This window comes from Barbus barbus (genome assembly GCF_936440315.1).
Source record: "Barbus barbus genome assembly, chromosome: 18".
Classification (NCBI taxonomy): domain Eukaryota; kingdom Metazoa; phylum Chordata; class Actinopteri; order Cypriniformes; family Cyprinidae; genus Barbus; species Barbus barbus.
In genome coordinates, this window is record NC_136746.1 from 31,023,786 (window position 1) to 31,030,250 (window position 6,465).

Genomic DNA, 6,465 nt, shown 5'->3' on the forward strand with positions numbered 1-6,465 from the left:
GGGCACACAGTCAACATCGAAGGGGCCGCCTGATCGTAGAGGAGGCCTCAGCCTCCAGCACCGGAGGAAACATGTAACTAGGGGGTATCTGCCCACTGACTGGCCACCGATAAGGGCGTGGTATGACAAATAGCTGCCACGTAGACCTTAGCAGTGGAGTGGGTTAACCCTGCGGAGAAACGGGCCTGCAGGAACTCCAGAACTGCACTAACTGGGCAGTTGACTGGGTCAAGGTGGCGGTCTCCGCACTTCAACGTACAGTTTCCTCATTGAGGGAGCTCTGCATTGAAGGAGGGTCTCGACAACCTTGGTTGATAGACCGGAAGCTATGAGTTGCGCCCCCTCAGAGGCCATACCCACAGCTTCCATAGCTCTGGGCGGGGGTGCACAATGGTGCCCCCGGCCTGTGAGAGGAGATCTCTCCTGATCGGTACCGGCCACGGGGTGCCGTCGAGGAGAGAAATCAGGTCCGAGAACCAAACTCGGCCCGGCCAGAACGGTGCTACTAACAGTAGACTGACCGCGTCCCGGCACACTCTCGCCAGAACTCCCGGGAGCAGAGCGATCGGGGGGGAAGGCGTACAGACGGAGCCTCGGCCGCGTCTGAACCATAGTATCCAGTCCCGGAGGAGCTGGAGGAACTAGAGAAAACCAGAGGGGACATTATGCTGACTCTCGAGTCGCGAACAGGTCCACCCGTGCCTGGCCAAAACCTTCCAAATCTGCTTCACCACACCTGGGTGAAGCATCCATTTCCTGGGCCTCAGCCCCTGTCTCGACAGAACGTCTGCTCCCACATTGAGATGCCCAGGAATGTGCACAGCTCTCAGTGATCGGAGCTGGCCCTGAGACCACACAAGGGTCTGGTGTACCAGCTTCTACAAGGGGCGCGACCGCAGACCTCCTTGGTGGTTGATGTAAGAGACCACTGCCGTGCTGTCGGTGCGGACAGCACGTGGTGATCTCTCAGGTCCAGGAGGAAGTGCTTGAGCGCACGGAACACAGCTAGGATCTCTAGCTGGTTGACATGCCACGTCAAGTGGCAACCGCTCCACAGACCGCGGGCAAGAACCAAGGTTTCCTCCACAAGTCTAAGGCAAGGTTTTCTCCATACAATGGCGTGATCCTTGACAATGCGAAGCGAGTCTCCCCTCAGGGAGACCCCCTTGGTCTTGAGCCACCACTGTAGGGGCCTCATGTACAGCAGACCAGAAGGAATCACGCTGGACGCAGCTGCCATGAGCCCGAGCAGTCTCTGAAACTGCTTGTCAGTGAATGGCTGGCCTTCTCGCACTCTCTCGACTGCCGTGAGGATTGACTCGATCCGAGCAGGGGATAACCGCGCCTGCGTCGTGGTCGAATCCCACACCACACCTAGATAAGTGGTTCTCTGAGCTGGAGAAAGCACACTTTTCTTGGCGTTTTAGTCTTAACCCCAAATCTTTCATGTGGGCGAGAACGACATCTCGATGCCGAACCACCAACCGCTCTGATTGAGCGAGAATCAACCAATCGTCGATATAATTGAGTATGCGGATGCCCTGCAGTCGCAACGAGACCAGTGCCGCATCCACACACTTGGTGAAAGTGCGGGGTGAGAGTGCTAGGCCGAAGGGAAGAACCCGATACTGACACGCTTTGCCCCCGAAAGTGAACCTCAGGAACTCCCTGTGAGAGGGAAAGATGGGTACATGGGACAAACGTCCTTGAGGTCTGTCGTGACAAATCAGTCCTTGGACCCGATTTGGGACACGATCTGCCTAACTGTGAGCATCTTGAACTTCAGCTTTCTGGCTGAGAGGTTCCGAAACTCAAAAACCAGTATGGGCCTCAGCCCCCCATCCTTCCTTGGAACAATGAAGTACCGGCTATAGCAGCCGGAATGAGCAAAATATCGACTTCCTATTCCAGAACCAGAGCCTGCTCGGGGCGGGCCGTAGTCACGCAAACTCCGTTGAATAGCGGCGGTGGCCCATCGAACTGGATGGAACAACCACACTCTACTGTCTGCAGGACCCAAAGAGACACCTCTGGCAGTTGCTGCCAGGCTGCTAGATGATCTACTAAGGGAATCAGTCACTCGAGACCGACCTCTGGTGATAGAGAAAAGACCAGACCGCTGTCTCGCTGCGGAGCTCCGGAGGGAGATGCGAAATCTGGTAAACGAGGCGAGTTTCTCAGGCCTGCCGTAACCACCGGCAGGGAATTCTGAGAAAGCACTCGCTGGGACCTGCTGTGCCCTGGAAATGCAGGGTTGACAGACAAATCCCCGGTGGACACCGAAGGGAGACGGTCACCGTGTGCCGCGGTGCAAACCGCTCCATCCCAGTAGGGGTCGCCCTCCGTAGTCCTGGGGCTCGCCCGTCAGGACTTCTTAGCCGAGGACCTCCTAGCCGACAAGACATCCCTCAGGTCTGCCTTCGGCTTCGAGGCCCCCGATGCAGAGCGCCGCTGCCCTCGGCTGCGCCGCGGGGGAGCGCGAGAGGCGACGCTCTGTTTCTGCGCAGCCCTGTGTGAGGAGCTGGTATGCGGAGGGGACTGCTCCCACCCAGCAGCCCCAAGAGTTAGAGAGCGGTGGGGGAGAAATATCTTCTGGCCTAAATCCCCGCCCTCATCTAAGTCTCTCAGCAGTTCGGCCTGGTACGCCTGTAACACTGCCATAGTGTGCAGACACGCACCGGCCTGACCTGCTGCCGCATACCCCCTGCCCACTAGGGATGATGTGGTGCGCAGAGGCTTAGTGGGCAGGGTGGGAGCCTTCAGAGCCGACGCCCCCGCGGGTGACAGATAGCTCGCGAGCGTCTGTTCAACCCGGGACGTCGCTCTGTACCCGCGCGTCCAACTCCCGTACATTACCATAATAATGAGAGGCGGGAATGAGCGGGCGGGACGAAAATGGTTTCGACCATGATCTCAACACCTCGGTGTGGAGATCGGGGAAAAATGAGAGGCTCCTACGTACGCACAGGAGCTTTCTCGGGGGGCCAACTGATGTCTAGTTTGGCCACTGCCCGTGTAACCACCTCTAAAAACTCCTCATACTGATTTTGCTTTTATTTTCTTTGGTTTGTGTGTTTATTTATTTTCTTATTTATGCTTATTTGAAGCAGGTACAGCTAGTGTGTAATGGTTAAGGTAGATTAATGTAAATCATTTTTGTGTTTTGTTTTACTCAGTCTGATGTAGAATTATTTTGTCTGTTCTGTGGGAAAAAATGGTCAGTTATTAAACTTTTTCCAATTAAATCAAATGTTCAAATGCCCAAGTTTTGTTTTATTTTTATTTTTTTTATTTAATATTCAATTTTTTTTGTGTGATTTCAGTCTTGATTCAATATCAATTAATGTGTATATACTGTAAATATAAGTGAATAAATTTTTTTTTAATGCTTTAGCACCATTTTAAACTTTAAATTCAGTATTTGCTTGCATTCATTGTGTAATCAATTGAGTATTATTTTTTTAAACAAAGAAAGGATTTTAGCTATTCATTTTTTACATTTCTCATTTAAAAATCTAGTGTTTAATCATGTCTAAATAGTAATTTAAATGAAGAACTTAAAAATAAGTAAGCGGGTATGACTTGCAATATTCCAGATATGTTTAGTAAGGAGCCATACAAGTACCAAGTGGGTAAATCATGGTAAATCATTACGATTTTCTTTTTCTGACCACAAAATAACTCTAATTTGCATCTTTGCAATAGAATTTAAAACCTTTTTCTCCTTTTTAACCTTAAATACTACACTAATTGTAATATAAGTAATAGAAATATTAGAACAATTATTTTAAGTCATTAATGTACTATAAATATTGCACAAATAGTATTTAGCACCAAAAAGATCTCAAAATATTAAATATTATTGAGCTAAAATATAGCGTTTAAGTGAAAAATAGTTCAACTGTATGGTCACATAAGTAAGCAATAACTGAGGGTTAACAAAACCATATTGATGTTGCCTCTCCATCACTCTCCAGAATAAATTGATACTGTAAATGTCATCGACAATCAATGCATAATATGCTGTAATGTTTACCAAAAATTGGTGGAAATACCTGTATAATGAAACTGAGACTGTTTCATATCGCAATTTGCAAGCAGGGTTGCCAATTTGGCATGAGATTAACATGGGCTGAGCAAAACAGAGCCTAAAAGCTTGCATCATGTCATCAATCAAATGCATGAGAGTTGGCTACCCTGTATATATAACACACACACTTTCGATTAAATCGCTTTAATAAAAATCTTGATAATATGAAGGTATTTTTGGTGCAAAACAGCTGAGCGTCCGTGACAGCAGAATCTGTAGTTGTAGAGAATAGCCACACATGTGTATCAGTAAATTTGAAGCCACAGACAAAAGTTGCAAACTTGTAGATGTTTTTCTCTCTCCCACAAACACAACACAATAGTTACACCTTCTCGAATCCTTCATTGCAGAGACACAAATCCTATTCTACGAATCACAAATCCAGAAACTCGTACTCTCACATGTTTTGCTGCTATTGCTGCAGTGAATATGGTGCAAAACCCATTCACACACCTGCATCAAAAATGTGAAGTCACGGATGAATTTTGTACATCCACAGATCAGTATCTGAATTCTTGCAATGAGATTTGCACACTTGTACAATGTTTTCTTACATATATATATTTTTTTCCTCCTATGCTTTTTCGAGCACAAACACAAGTACACAACGACAACGGCTTGAATCTGCTGCTACGAGTCTTCACGCTGTTTTTCACCTGCAAATGACTAGTTTCGCGCTCTCTCCCTTTTGCACCACATATCTGTGTGATAAATGGAGCAAAAGTGATTTGTGCATCTGTAGAGGCAACAGCGAGCACTCTTCAGAGATCAGAGGATTTCAGCCAATCAGAAGAGCTACACTGTATCCGGTTCTTGTTATTTTTTTTTTTTATAGTTGTTCATGTTTTTATGTTCAAGTTTGTGGATCGTATCGTCTGCAACGGCTAGGGTGTGTTTTGGAGCCATCATTACGCTGATTACATCAGGTGGTAAGGTAAATTATAATACCAGTTTACCGAATTAATCAGGGAAGCAGAATAATTCTACACTGCCTTTTTATCTCAGGTTATGTCAGGCGTTACATAACAGCGAGCTAACGTGAAAATAGTAAAGAAAAATGAGTTAAGACACACCGCTGTTGTGTACATGTTTTGTATTTTATTTTCAGGTTTTAGTCTATTGGTAATGTCACCTGCAACGGAGGTGTATTGGAGTCTTTTCTTGTGATTGAATCATAGAGGTGTTAACAACAGGTGAGTAAGCTGCCATCAACTATATTAGCCGAATTAGACACTGGCTGCTGCTCAATAACCCACAGGTTGTATAGGAACGGACTAGCAATATATAGGAAGTTTGGCTAACAAATATTATGAATGTTGTTTATTTTAATATAACCTGTAAGATCTGTTATTGTATGGTAGTTTTTTCTCTGACCATAAACTACAATAATACTGACAGGATTGACTCCGTTACAGGAGATTGCTCCGAGCACTAACAGTGATGCTGACTATGAGGGGCAGAATCATCAAATGGCCAGCTGTCAATTTTATTTAAATTAGGTAACTCAAAATACATTTGAATTTACATTATATTTACATTCCTGCATTTGCACTCTCTGGGGAAGAACGCGGCTTCCGAACACAGAGAGCGGGCGCTGGATCTGATGATCCATTGCGAGCCCCACGAGTGCAGCCGCCGCTCTGCCTCGGCACGAGCGGGACCGGGACCGGGACCAGCACCGCGCGGGGAAGAGAGCCCTCCGGGTGCGGAGTGTGCGCAGCGAGAGCCGCTCACAGCGCACCCAGGCAGACCACGCACAGACTGTGTGTCCTCCCCAGTAATAAAGCGAGGGCAAGGACTAGCACACAATCTGAAGCGCGATCCGAAATCGCCCCCTGTTTTAGTCTGGGCTTTTGGCATGTCTAGACTCTTTCTCAGACAAACAACAGTAAATAAGACTCACAAAACAGATATGGACTGACAATACACAGAGCACTTGCTGAATGACAAAAAGCTGACGCGGGCTCTGCCTCACGTGCTTATATACTTCCTGGCCGTGACGTCACCCCGCCCGTGACGCCTTGTTGTAGACGATATTCAGAGCGTCGGTTACGCTGATGGCGTTCCCATATGCGTTTCGACGCAGCTCGACGTTCCTGGAAGGGAACTAACTAAATTTTGATATTTTTTTTAGAAAACAAGACTTATCTTAAATCCTTTTACTTGTCAAGTGAATGCATCTTGATTCAAGAATTAGATGAAAACAAAACAAAAATACTAAGAAAGCTATTTTTTGCCGTGTAAACGACAACATGAGAAAAATATGTCTTAGATCCTCATAAAAGTGTCTTAAAACCGGTTTAAATCCTAAGATTTTTTTTCTCTCTACCTCTGTATTTTATTTTATTTTTGTCTTCAAAACCTTTTTCTCTCTT